The sequence below is a fragment of the Trichosurus vulpecula genome, chromosome 1, assembly GCF_011100635.1.
Source record: "Trichosurus vulpecula isolate mTriVul1 chromosome 1, mTriVul1.pri, whole genome shotgun sequence".
Classification (NCBI taxonomy): domain Eukaryota; kingdom Metazoa; phylum Chordata; class Mammalia; order Diprotodontia; family Phalangeridae; genus Trichosurus; species Trichosurus vulpecula.
This window is the reverse complement of record NC_050573.1, coordinates 537,383,882-537,397,701: the sequence shown is the minus strand read 5'-3', so window position 1 is coordinate 537,397,701 and position 13,820 is coordinate 537,383,882.

Sequence of the window (13,820 nt, the reverse complement as noted above, 5' to 3'; positions counted from 1 at the left end):
GACTTTTAAAAGAACAATTTCAGGAGGACAGTGTGATCAGAAGTCAGAATTCAATGGGCTGAAGAGAGTTGGGTGTGGGAATGAAGGCATCAGATACAGGCAACTTTTTCAAGAAGCTTAACAGTGAAGTGTGTGTATATATACATACATACATACATATGTATATATACACACATACATACATATGTATATATACACATACATAAATGATAAACACATATCTGTCTATATTAATGTATATATATGTTATATATAAATATATATTTACCATCTATCATCCATCTATTCATTTTTCTCCATTCATATCTCTCTCTCTGCCTCTCTCTCTCTCTCTCTCTAGCTGTATGGAGTCAAGGAAAGGCATTTTTTAAGAGGACTAGGGATACCTGAGCACATTTTCAGGAACCCATAGAAAGGGAGAGAGATTACAAATTGATGAGGTGGGGATGTGGGGAGACTGTTAGAGCACCGTCCTGAAGGAGCCAGAGGAGAGTGAGTATGTGGATTGGCCTTAGCAAGCATACCTCTGAAATAGAAAGGAAGAACAGAATAGATGACACTTCTGAGAATTTTTGAAGAGTGGCATAAGGGAACTTAGGGAACACTTGTCAGGATGGCTTCACTCTTCTCCATAAATAGGAAGTCGTCATCTCCTAGAAGTGCTAGTGATGGGATATGGTTGGTGGCTTGAGGAGAGGAAATACTTTCCAAGTATGTTCCAATTTACCTCTCAAAGTGATATTTAAGACACTGAAAGCAATGAAAAATGTTTTCTTTGAATCCCAAAAGCATTCATTGTGGACTTGAAAACATACACAAACACACATGTATACATATATCTATCTAACAATGACTTATCTAGACATCCTATCTATAGGGAAAGGAATTTCATACATAGAGGGAACTCTTAGATGAGGAAAATTGATCTACTAAAGAAGTTAGCAACTTCTTTGCTGGTTTATCAATTTAAAATGATGATGATAACGATTATATTATTATTATTATTATTATTAAAACTTTAGACAACAAACATTCATTAAATGACGACGATGCGCTAGACACTGTGATGAGCACTTGGAAGATGGAGAAAGGCAAAAAACACCTCATAATAATAGTTAACATTTATATAGTTCTTTAAGGACTTTGCAAAGGACTTTACGTATATATTATCTCATTGATAGTCTTAGAGAGCTGTCTTAGAGAGCCCTGAGAGGTTAAATGCTAGGCCTAGGCAGCATGTGCCAGAGGCAAGATTTGAACTGGCTGTTACTGGCTTCAGGGACAGTTTCCTCTTCACTATAAAAAATTGCCTTTCTATGACTAGGTCAGCTTTGTCTCTAACTTCGTTATCTCTGTCTATTTCTATATCATTTCATTTGTTATTGGATACCTGCAAATATTAAGTTATAAGTAATACAAAGGAGGGAATATGCTAGGGTAGATAGAAAACTAACTCCAAGTCCTGCCTATGACACAACCTAACTGTAGGACTGTGGATAAGTCACTTAAACTCTTGGTTTTCCCAGGCAATTTTCTAAAGGCTTTAGGTTAAAGATGAGTTGACAATCTGCATCACGGAATACAGTTTCTAATTGGAGAGTTGTTTACTCTCATGAAATTATAAGCCCAGACAAAAAATGAAAATAGTACAAAAAAGGATTTACAATAAAATCAGAATTTGGCCAATGTGGTATTGAGAAGCTACCCCTGCTCTGCTGATGGGCTTACAGTACTCCATGTGACACTGGAAGAATACTTCTCATGCAGTATCATAAGGCAAATGTTCTTCTAATCTGATAGTATTTCTTTGCTAAGAACAGCTAGATAGAGAACACTGGGCTCCAGTTTTCCTATCTCTGGAGGCACACTTAGCTTTGGGTTACTAGAGATTCACACAGGCTAATCACTGGCGGAACAGCATCACTAAGTTATTCTTTAGATCACAGCAACAGCTAATTAGTTCTTTCAAACACCAGTTTTTTATTCATTTGTTGCCAAAGTTCTTACCATGCTTGGTAGAATATCTATTAAGGAACCATCAGCTGAGTGAATTCCCAATCATAGTTACTCATGATGGGGTTGAGAGGAGAGGAAGGAAAATGACAAATGGATCACCCATTGGTTAAGCTGGGTATTTTAATGCTATAAGCAAAATAGCAGTAGAATGTATGTACTGATATTTGAACTTCTGTAGCCTATTTAGTTTGCCTCATGAATGTAAACAATTAGTATGGGGAGTATAATAGGAGTGCCAAACAACAGTAAGAACCCATTTGAGCTTGTACATTATAAATTTATAGTGGATAAAATCAGTCCTGTCATGACTTTTTTCCGATGATACATAGCCACTTGGGCCCAGGAAATGAGGAATCAGATGGTGAGACTTATCTAAGTGTAGAATATTAACAGGTGAGAAAAAGTAGAAAATCCTAGGGGTAAGAGTACTGTGAATATAGCTAGTGACTCATTAAATAGCATTTTATAATACTTGTATTTTTAATATATCATATTATATATTACATGTAATATATTATAATATACATTATATTTATAATATAATATAAAATTATGTAAGTATGTATACCCCTTACTCATTAAAATGACAGACCATAACGTGGAATATGGTTATGGAGATTAATGGAGCCAGAGTGGGGGAGAGAAAATAGGAAGGATTCAAGAGACCAGACGTGGCAAAGAGGGCAAAGAATCGATTTAGTGGTGATGAGAATATGTGGGCAGGTAGAGGGATAGGAGATTAGTTTTAGAGATTGCATTTTCAGAATTTGACATCTTAAGAGTGGTAGAGTATGAGATGGTTAGGTCTAATGTGTAGTTATTCCCAGTAGCTGAAGTGGAGGGGAAAATAATGTTATTAGAGTTGAGTAGGCATAGGAATTGTTTGGTTAGGGTATTAGAGATATTGACCTAAGTATTAGTGGATTAGAGAAATTAACATGAATATTATTCCTAAGGATAGTAGCAAAAGATGGGATGGCGGCAAAGACTGTGGGCCATTTGTGTGGAATACATCGGTCGAATCTCAACAGAAAGATGGAGAGGGTTGATATATAAATGAAGCAGTGTAGTACAGTGGAAAGATAATTAAATTAGTCAGAGAGTAAGATAGCCTCTTTCCAGGAAAATAAGTCAGAATATCACCTATAAATTAGTCAGATAATTAAAAAAGTCAGAGAACCTGGGTTCAATCTACCTCTGCCAGTAGCTTCCTGGAGAAAGGCAAGAAAAGTTACTTAACTTCCCTGAACCTCATTTTCTTCCTCTGTTAAATGGGAGGGAGTGGACAAGAGACCTAGCTCTAAATCTGGAGTCTTTCAAATTCAATTCACCAAATATTTATCAAATATTTACTTTATTTTAGGAATTGGAGATACAAAGACAAAAGTAAAATAGTTCCTGCCCTCATGGGGCTTCTGTTCTACTGTCTGGATACAACCTGTATACATAATAATGTCAGGAAGGAAAGAACATTATTAAGCAGAAAGGGATGAATATCAAGGCAGATAAAATAGTGGTGAAACCTGGGCCGAGTCTTGGGGGAAGATAAGACTTCTAGGTATGGGGAATGTCAAATGAAGGGAATTAAGAATGTCAAATTCCAGGACTAGCTAGTAGAACAGTTCAGTTAGAATATAGGCCATGTGAAGGATGATTTGGTGAAACAAAAGTAGAAAGATAGGCTAAAACCAGATGGACAGATTCTTTTGAAGTTATAGTAGAGAAACAAACCAAAAGCAGTGGGAGTGGGATAAGGATTATGCCAACTCCACCCTCTCGGCAGAAATAAAATAATGCCATCTCTTGGGTTTGAAGAGATACAGTGTTCTCTGGAGCCCATCAGCTTTAAGTCTAAGTGAGGAGAGTAAAGGAGTGTTGACAGAATATTTTGGGTCATGAGGAAGGGGTAAAGAGCACCTATGCGTAGAAAAATGCTCACTGATGCTCTTTTTAGAGAATTAAAAATACCATATATGTTCAATGATTAGAGAAGAGCTGAATGAATTATAGTATATTAATATAATGGTATATTATGATGCTATATGACAAATATTAGGTGTACAGAGAAGTATGGGAAGACCCATATGAAGTGATGCAAAGTACAATTGGTAAAACCAAAAATGTTTTATACATTAATCGCAATTATATAAGTGTGCATACCCCCACTCATATATAACAATATTATATATATGTATATACATATATACTCACACATACCCATACATATACACATATACATATGTATGCTTATATGTGGATAGATGGATAGATAGATAGATAGATAGACAGACAGATATGGTATCCCAAGATTCTTAATGCAGTTCTAAGTTATTAAAGCATGTATATATGTATGTATGTAGTTCTTCTCAAGCCAATTCCAAGCCAAACTACCTGAACTTTAGCTATCATCTTCATCCCCCTCATTGCCATCTCTCTGGAACCTTGGGTTCTGCCCCTGGAACACCGACGTTCCATAGGGGATATCCTGCCTTATTTTTCTTGGAAAGGAGCCATCTCACTTCCTGGTCATTTCTAAACCATGTCATTATAGGTGTACTGCCCCCAGTCCCTCTCCTCCATCACCACACACTTCTCTTGTAGCCCTTCTTTATTTGCTGTCTTCTCTCATTGAAAAGTAAGCTCCTTGAGGGCATAGACTGTTGTTTGTATTCACTTGTAGCTCCAAGCACTGAGTATTGAGGAAGCATGAGAACTGTTTGGTTAGCACACTGGAGGTATCATCATAAATGTTAGGTTATTAGAGGAATCCATATAAATATTGTGCCTAAGGATTATTTTAGAGAATAAAACAGAGAAGAATATTGTGAGCCATGTACATTGATTATTTTGGTAGAGTGACAGCAACAAGGATGGAGAGTGAGGTACTTATAATATGTACATATACATATTCACATGTATGTATGAAGAAAGAAAAGTCAAAAGTAGTAGAAATTTAGACAGGTCTAGAAGGAAACAAAAGACTTTTTTCTTGTTTTCAGAGTCATAACTAGCAACTTTGCAACTGAGATGATTTTGGAGCAAGTACTATCAGAAATATCCTTAAATAATCAATGTTTTAATTGAAGATAAATTCAGGCTGAGTTGGACTTACTGCAGTAGATTCTATTCAACTAAAGAATACATGGTAAATTTCTGTACTTTGTAAATTTTGGTACCTTGGGGAGGGGGGACACTAATCACTCTGCCTTAGTTAAGACTCTGCTAAAGGTTTTATATAAGATTTTATTCTGCTTTTTTGAATAATATTTTTGCTTTATTTTCTCTTATTTTGTTAAATAATTCTCAATTACATATTTTTTATCATTTTTATTTAATATTTTAGTTTTCCACAAGATTTTGAGTTACAATTTCTCTCCTCATTTCTACCTCGCCACCCATTCCAAGATGGTATATATTCTGATTGCCTCATTCCCAGTCAGCCCTCTGTTCTTTCACCCCACTCCCCCCATTCCCTTTCCCCTTATTTTCTTGTAGGGCAGGATAGATTTCTTTGCCCCATTCCCTATATATCTTGTTTCCCAGCTGCATGCAAAATACAACTTTTTTTAAGCATCTGATTTTAAAACTTTGAGTTCCAAATTCTCTCTCCTCTTCCCTTCTCACCCACCCTGCCTAGGAAGGCAATCAATTCAACATAGATCCCACATGTATCATTATGTAAAACACTTCCACAATGCTCATGTTGTGAAAGGCTAACCATGTTTCCTTCCATCCTATCCTGTCCCACTTTATTCAATTTTCTCCCTTGACCCTGACCCTTTTCAAAAGTGTTTACTTTTGATTACCTCCTCCCCCTATCTGCCTCCCTTCTATCATTCTCCCTTTTTTATCCACTTCCCCTTACTTTCATGTGGGGTAAGATACCCAATTGAGTGTGTATGTTATTTCCTCCTCAAGTTGAATCTGATGAGAGTAAGATTCACTCATTCTCCTTCACCTGCCCTCTCTTCCCTTCCAACAGAAGTGCTTTTTCTTGCCACTTTTATGTGAGATAATTTACCCCATTCTATCTCTCCCTTTCTCCCTCTCTCAATATATTCCTCTCTCACCCCTTAAATTTATTTCATTTTTTTACATATCATCCCTTCATATTCAACTCATCCTGTGCCCTCTGTCTATATTCCCTTCAACTCCCCTAATACTGAGAAAGGTCTCATGAATTACACACATCATCTTTCCATGTAGGAGTGTAAACAAAACAGTTCAACTTTAGTAAGTCCCTTATGAATTCTCTTTCTTGTTTACCTTTTCATGCTTCTCTTGATTCTTGTGTTTGAAAGTCAAATTTTCTATTCAGCTCTGGTCTTTTCACTCAGAAAGCTTGAAAGTCCTCTATTTTATTGAAAATCCATATTTTGCCTTAGATGATTATACTCAGTTTTTCTGGGTAGGTGATTCTTGTTTTAATCCTCGCTCCTTTGACTTCTGGAATATCATATTCCAAGCCCTTCAATCCCTGATTGTGTTTCCAAAATATTCAAATTGTTTCTTTCTGGCTGCTTGCAGTATTTTCTCCTTGACCTTGGAGCTCTGGAATTTGGTGACAGTATTTCTAGGAGTTTTCTTTTTGGGATCTATTTAAGGAGGCAATCGGTGGATTCTTTCACTTTCTATTTTACCCTCTGGATCTAGAATATCAGGGCAGTTCTCCTTGATAATTTCTTGAAAGATGATATCTAGGCTTTTTTTTTTTGATCATGGATTTCAGGTAGTCCAAAAAGTTTTGATTATCTCTCCTGGATCTATTCTCCAGGTCAGTGGGCTTTTCCAATGAGATATTTCACATTGTCTTCCATTTCTTCATTCCTTTAGTTCTGTTTTATAATATCTTGATTTTTCATAAAGTCACTAACTTCCACTTGCTCCAATCTAATTTTTAAGGTAGTATTTTCTTCAGTGGTTTTTTGGTTCTCCCTTTCCATTTGGCTAATTCTGCCTTTTAAGGCCTCATTCCCCTCATTGGCTTTTTGGAGCTCTTTTGACATTTGGGTTAGTCTATTCTTTAAAGTGTTATTTTCTTCAGTATTTTTTGGGTCTCCTTTAGCAACTCATTGACTTGTTTTTCATGATTTTCTGGCATCACTCTCATTTCTCATCCCAATTTTTCCTCTACTTCTCTTACTTGCCTTTCCAAATCCTTTTCGATCTTTTCCATGGCCTGAGACCAATTCATATTTTTCTTGGAGGCTTTTGATGTAGGCTCTTTGACTTTGTTGACTTCTTCTGGCTATATGTTTTGATCTTCTTTGTCACTAAAAAAGGAATCTAGAGTTTGAGTTTGAGTCTGAGTTCATTTTCGGTACCTGAACTGTTCCCAGCCAACTCCTTGACCCTTGAGCTTTTTGTCAGTGTATGACTGCTTGTAGAGTAGAGACTACTTTGTCCCAAGCTTTGGGGTCCAAGCACTGCTGTTTTCAGAGCTACCTCTACTCCACCATCACCCCAGGCTCTGTCACAGCAGTGCTCCTCCTCCCCCAAGAACCACCAACCAAGACTGCAATACAGATCCAAGCAGGGCACAGCAAGAGATCCTTCCTTTGTGCCCACAAAGCTCTCCTTGCACTCCTGCTCTGATCCTGCTGAATTCCTCCCACCATGTGAGCCAGGGACTCAGGAAACAGCTGACACTGGAGCTCTGGAAGCAGCCTCATGAGCTTCCTGCTGCTGCCACCACCACCGCCACACCACCTGTGCCACCCCCAGGGCTGGTGGCTTGAGTGCTCTGAACTTGATCCTGCAGTTTCCCACTAAACTTCTCATTGGCATTTGTGGGTTGAGAAGTCTGATAACTGCGACAGCTCACTGATTCACAGCCCCAGGGCCTGTTTGTGCTGGCTGACTCCGGGTCTGGTCTGTTCTGGCATGGCCCATGCTGAGCTGTGCTCTGTTCCCAGCACCATGTGATAGACCCTTCCTGGCGACCATCCAGGCTCTCCTGGCCTGGAGACCTGTTTCCCTCTGCCATTTTGTGGGATCCACAGCCCTAGAATTTGTTCAGAGCCATTTTTACAGGTGTTTGGAGGGATTTGGGGGAGATCTTAAGCAAGTTCCTGCTTTCCAACCTCCATCTTGGCTCCGCCCCTCAAGATTTTATTCTTTGGTTGGTATATTTATTTCATTATTTGTTTCTGCTTTCTGTTTTCAGGAATCTGGCCTCAGTCTGGGACATATAAATAGGTAATAATTTTCATGGCAGTGCTGATATATACAGATATGATTCAACAATTCTGATTTTTAGACTATTAATCAGTCAAAAAAATTTATTAAGTGCCTACTATGTGCCAAATACTGTGCCAAGCACCAGATCTCTCTTAGATCTCTAGAGTCATGCTGAGAATATATACATATTTTCATTTCTGGCCCTTCCAAGTCCTCTAATAAACTTTTATACTTTGCTCAAAATCCTGTATGTACAAGGCTTTGTTTGAATGCCACCCCTTTCATGAAGGCATCAGTGATTACCACAGCTAGAATTTCCATCTCCCTCTTTTGGCCTCTTATAGCACTTCATACTACTCAAATGGCCTCTGATAGAAATGCATTGTATCTTTGACGGGTGTGACTGTCCATCCCAGCAGGTCCCCTGCTACCTGTTGTGGTGGGATAATCAGATAGAATGCAAGAAACTGGTCTGGGTTAGGAACTGGGCATTACTATAATTGGAATTGGCAACCTCTCTAAGATTTCTGTCTCTTTATATCAAGCTTAAGTTGGCTAAATGACAAATTCAGCATGTGTGGTGGGAGTAGGTGAGGTAGGGTGTTAAATCAGGAAGTCTGGGTGGTCTAGAGAGTAAAACATGGAAATTAGAGCAGGGGTTTCATTTGTAGTAGGTCCAGATAATGATTCTAAGGAGAATAATCTTAGGATCAAGATCAATCAGAACCTGACAACATTTTTACAATCTTACTTTTTGTTGATGTCTATTTTTACACCCCCTTGGTTTCCATTTCTCACTCTTTTCCTTCCCTTCTCAGTGATCCCTTCCTTGTAGGTTAGGGATAGGGATAGGAATGGACCATTGATTTTGCTGGTTTGAGGATATCCTAGATGAAGATAATTCTTTAACAATTCATGTTAGCACCTTTTCTGCAACTTAGAGTCAGAGACAATTGTCCAGTGTACTGAAAAGTTAAATGACTTGCTCAGGGTCATACAGCCAGGTATTGAGGCAATATTCGAATGCAGGATGTGCTGGATTCAAGACCAGCTATCTTGCCACCACATGATAGTTACCTGTACTGTCACAAAGATTAAAGAAAAAGAAAAAAAAACAATTCAGCAAAACTTACCAAAAAGTCAATTGAATCTAATCAATATCCATACCTGTATTTTTATACCTCTGTAAAGATGCGAGGAAAGTGCCTTTTTTCATTTCTTTATTTGGAGACAAGCTTCACTATTATCATTTTATAGCATACATTTTAATTTTTTTATTAGATTCCTCTATACACGTTGTTGTAGTCAAAGTATGCATCGTTTTCCTGGTTCTGCTTACTTCATTCTGTATCAAGTCATATGTATCCCCATGTTTCTCTGAATTAATTTTCCTTTTTTCTTACTGAGAAATACCATTTCCTGAATATTTCATTATATCTATGTTCATTTGTTTAGCCATTCCCCAATTAATAGGCACATCACTGTTTTCTAGCTTTTTGGCTACCACACATAAAAGTTTTAGTATATATGGAGCCTTTCATTGCATCTTTGACTTCCTTGTGAGTCTGTGTGTAGCAGTGAGATGTCTAGGTTAATAAGTATTTTGAGCAACTTTCTTAGCATAGTTACAAATTACTTTCCAGAGTGTGAACCAGATAGCAGCAACCAGATCTGTAGATACAAGTTATTCTGTGCTACTTATCCACACTCATAAAAAAGAAAGACATTATGTGGAGGGACTTCTCCCATAAAGGAAAATGTGCCTTTTATTCTTTCTTATTTGTTTACAACTGATCCTCTCAGAAGGCTTTTATGATGGGCATTAAGGGACTTCTTTTAAGAGTCAATAATATTTTCTAGCGTGTCTTCCCAAGTGAATCATCTCTTTGCAGATCGCCCAAACAATTAAGCCCGGCTCATGTTATCTCAGTAGGGAGGAGAGGACAGATCCCCTCCTCCCCCTTGCAACCAATAAAGACATATTAGGGCAGCTGAGGATGTTCAGTCTTCACAATTTCTGCTCCATGTATCTTCAGGGTCTGTTTAGAACTTAGAAAAATATCATATAATTTAAAGGCACATGGGAAATTTCACTTTGAAAACTATGTTGAAAATCTTCCAGGAATAAGGAAAGAATCCATTTTGCATAATGCTATGACTCCTTCTGCCTTTCGATTGCTGTTATTTTCCTGTATCTTCCCCAAACTCATCTAAACTATGGAACTTCTTTTGGCAGGCATTCTTTCTATTGATGAAGCTAGGCTGCCTTTCTCAGGAGAGCTCCATGTTATTAGAACTCTTCACCCAGCACAGTGGTGGCTATCAATTATACACTTCATTTACACTGTACAGGGCTGACAGCTCCATTGAAGTTCAAGAGGTTTTTTTAATGAGATGTTAATTGAGTACACCTGCAGTTGGTGAAAATTTTCATGGACTATTAAGTGCAATCATTTCACTTCCAAAAAATTCCTGGGTTTCTGAGATTTCCTTCTCAAACCTATTGGAAACAGTTGTAAGAGGACACCTGTAAGTGTTTAGGTGTGGGTTGAGGCAGGCCTTTGTGTACAGAACTGTTATTAGAGATGGCATCCCAGTATCTCCATGATGGTTCTTCAAAGTAGTTCTGAACTCATGATGCTACGTCAGTGAAGCATTAGCTATGACTAATGGTCAACTAACCAATCAATCAATTAATCGATTAAACATCTGCTAAATGTCGGGCACTGGATTAGATGCTGGGGATACAAAGAAAGAAATGGAATAGTTCCTGAACTCAAGGAACTTGCATTCTATTGGAAAGGAAGACTATAAATATATGCATAATTTCAGTGAGGAGACACTAGAACCATGGGCGGGGGATCAAGGAAGATCTCATGTAAGAGGTGATTGAACTGAGCTTTGAAGGAAGTTAGGAAGTGGAATAAGGATAGATTGCAAGGTCATAAGATCAGTGGTATCAAACTCAAGAAGGAACAGCTGCTAAAACTGTACATAAGGATTTCAGAGTCACATATCAACTTAGAAAACCAAAAATTACCATTATCTTTGTTTTATTGTGTTTTTTTTTCTTTTGTTAAATATTTCCCATGTATATTTTTATCTGGTTCTGGTTGTACTTGGCAGTGTGGTTAGTGGTAGACTGTGTTTTTAATACTTCTGCTCTAGAATTGGGAGGGAAGTCAGAGGCCATCTAGTTCAAACTGGAAAGACCAGACTACAGAGAGCATGCCTGTTATCCAGGAACTAACCTAGATAGTTTGTGAAAAGCTCATGAACAGGTTAAATATATGGTAAAGAATTTTTTGGCCATAATGACTCTCAAAGACCAAATATTAATTTATAGAGGAAACAGGAATTCACAAGATGAAGAAGAGGTGACAGAAATAAGTATGGAACAAATGCAAATGATCTTATGAGATCTTTGTTGATATTATTACTCTTAGGACCATAGGATTGTGGATCCTGAGCTTGGAGGGAGTATAGATGTCACCTAGTCACAGATTCACAAAATTATGGAATTTGAGAGTTGGAATAGACAAGAACAGACATCTGGTCAGACCTGTGAAGGAAAGGAATTAATCCCTTTCATAACATACTTGCTAAATAGTCATATGACCTCTATTCAAAGACCTTCAGGGAGGAGACATCCACCACTTCTTCAGGCATCCCATCCCACTTCTGGATGGCTCATAACTGGTAGGAACTTTTCTGAGCTTAATTTTCCTCTGTTTTAATTTCTGCCCCATTGATAACTGTTTCTATCCTCTGTAAATAAATAGAATATGTCTAATACTTTTTTCAAATGATGGTTCTTCAAATACTTAGACACAGATATAAAATACTTCCTTGCCTTCTCTTTTCCAAGCTAACATGCCAGTTACTTCCATCAGTCATCATAATGATATAGACCATACCTGAAGAACTTGGCAGTAGGTAGGAGCCAAAATTAAAATAGGCTAAACTTCTTCAGGGTGCAGATAGGTTTTTAGTGGCTCACTTTCCAAGTAAAAGCATAATTAATAATCAAATTATTTCTAAAAAACATTTTTGTAATTGTGACATAATTTTGCTGTAATCAGCAAACACTTCTTTATGAAGTCACCTTCAGTAAAAGACTTCCCAGCAGCAGCAATTTCTTTATAAATCTGAAAACTAACCTTATTAGCCATCTCATTTTCTGAGTTTACTTCCTTGAAAAACCATTCTTCCTCACTGAGATTTTTCAGCAATTTGGACAATTTAATTTTTTTTTCATTGGTGTCCAATTTGCTTAAGTCGGGTTGTTTTGATTTGAAATGGCGATGAAGATTGTATATATTTGGAACTCAGCTATTATTTCTTGGCAAAAAAGACACAATATTTTGTCTTTTGTGTAAGTAAACAAGTATCTATTTGTCCACTCTGGATTAAACACTCTATGCTCTGATTGGATCTTCTGTTTCTTATCACCCATTTTACAAAGTCACCCCAAAAACATTAATGTTAAACCAAAAAATCTCCACAGCCACTGCTCACATACAAAGAAATGCTCAACTGAATGTCTGACCTTGGAGAGAGTGCCAGACACTCATGTAACTTGGAGGGGGGCTGTGCAGCAAGGGAGGAGAAGAAGCCCTCATGTTGCTACTGCTCATTGCATAGCATGTATCAGTTGTGTTGATGTGTAGCTGCACCCATTGTCCCTGTTCAATGCCAGTAATGACCAAAAACACAGTGAAAAGATACCACACTCTCATTCCTCTCAGTCTAGAGACAACCTCACAATGGTTGGTTGCAGGTCACATGACAAACAGGTTGCAGTGGCAACCCACCCACCAAATTACACAATGAACACAAGAGTGACTAGTGGAAGGTGGGTTAAACAGGGCATGGACAAAGCACTTGTTACATCTTAACTTTCTTTTACATCCTCTACATTTTTCAAGGGCCGCCTGAAATCCTTTGGTGAGCTGCAAGCAGACCCCATGTCATAAGTTGTGCAGGCCTGATATAGACTCAAGACCCTTCACTAACCTAGTTGATGTCCTCTAGATCTTCTCCAGCTAATTACTGTCCTTCTTAAGCTCTGGCATTCAGAACTTACTATAGTGCTCCAAATAAGGTTTTATAAGAGCAGAGTTCAGTAAGACAATCCTTTAGTGCTGTCTGAGATCACCTTAGATTTTCGAAATGTGACATCCCATTTCTTTTCAGAATGATGGGAATGGTTCATAGCTTCACCAATAGTGCTTTAGTGTAGCTATTTCCTCACAAATCTCCCCATTTTCTTTTTCTGTCATCTTAGCCAATCTGAGAGGTATGAGGTAGTACCTGAGTATTGTTTTAATTTGTATTTCTCTAATAATTAGTGACTTAGAGCTTTTCATATAACTATTGCTAGTTTTGATTTCTTCCTCTGAAAACTGCCTGTTCATAACTTTTGATATAACTATTTATAAATTGGGCAATTGACTTCAGTTCCCTATATATTTGTGAAATGAGACTTTCATCTGTGTATCTGAGCAAGCAGACTCCTAAGTATTTTATACTCTCTCTAGTTATTTTAAATTGGATATCTTTTTTATCCTTCCTTCTGGGTTTGTTGGTAAAATACAGAAATTATAATGATTTGTGCATGATTC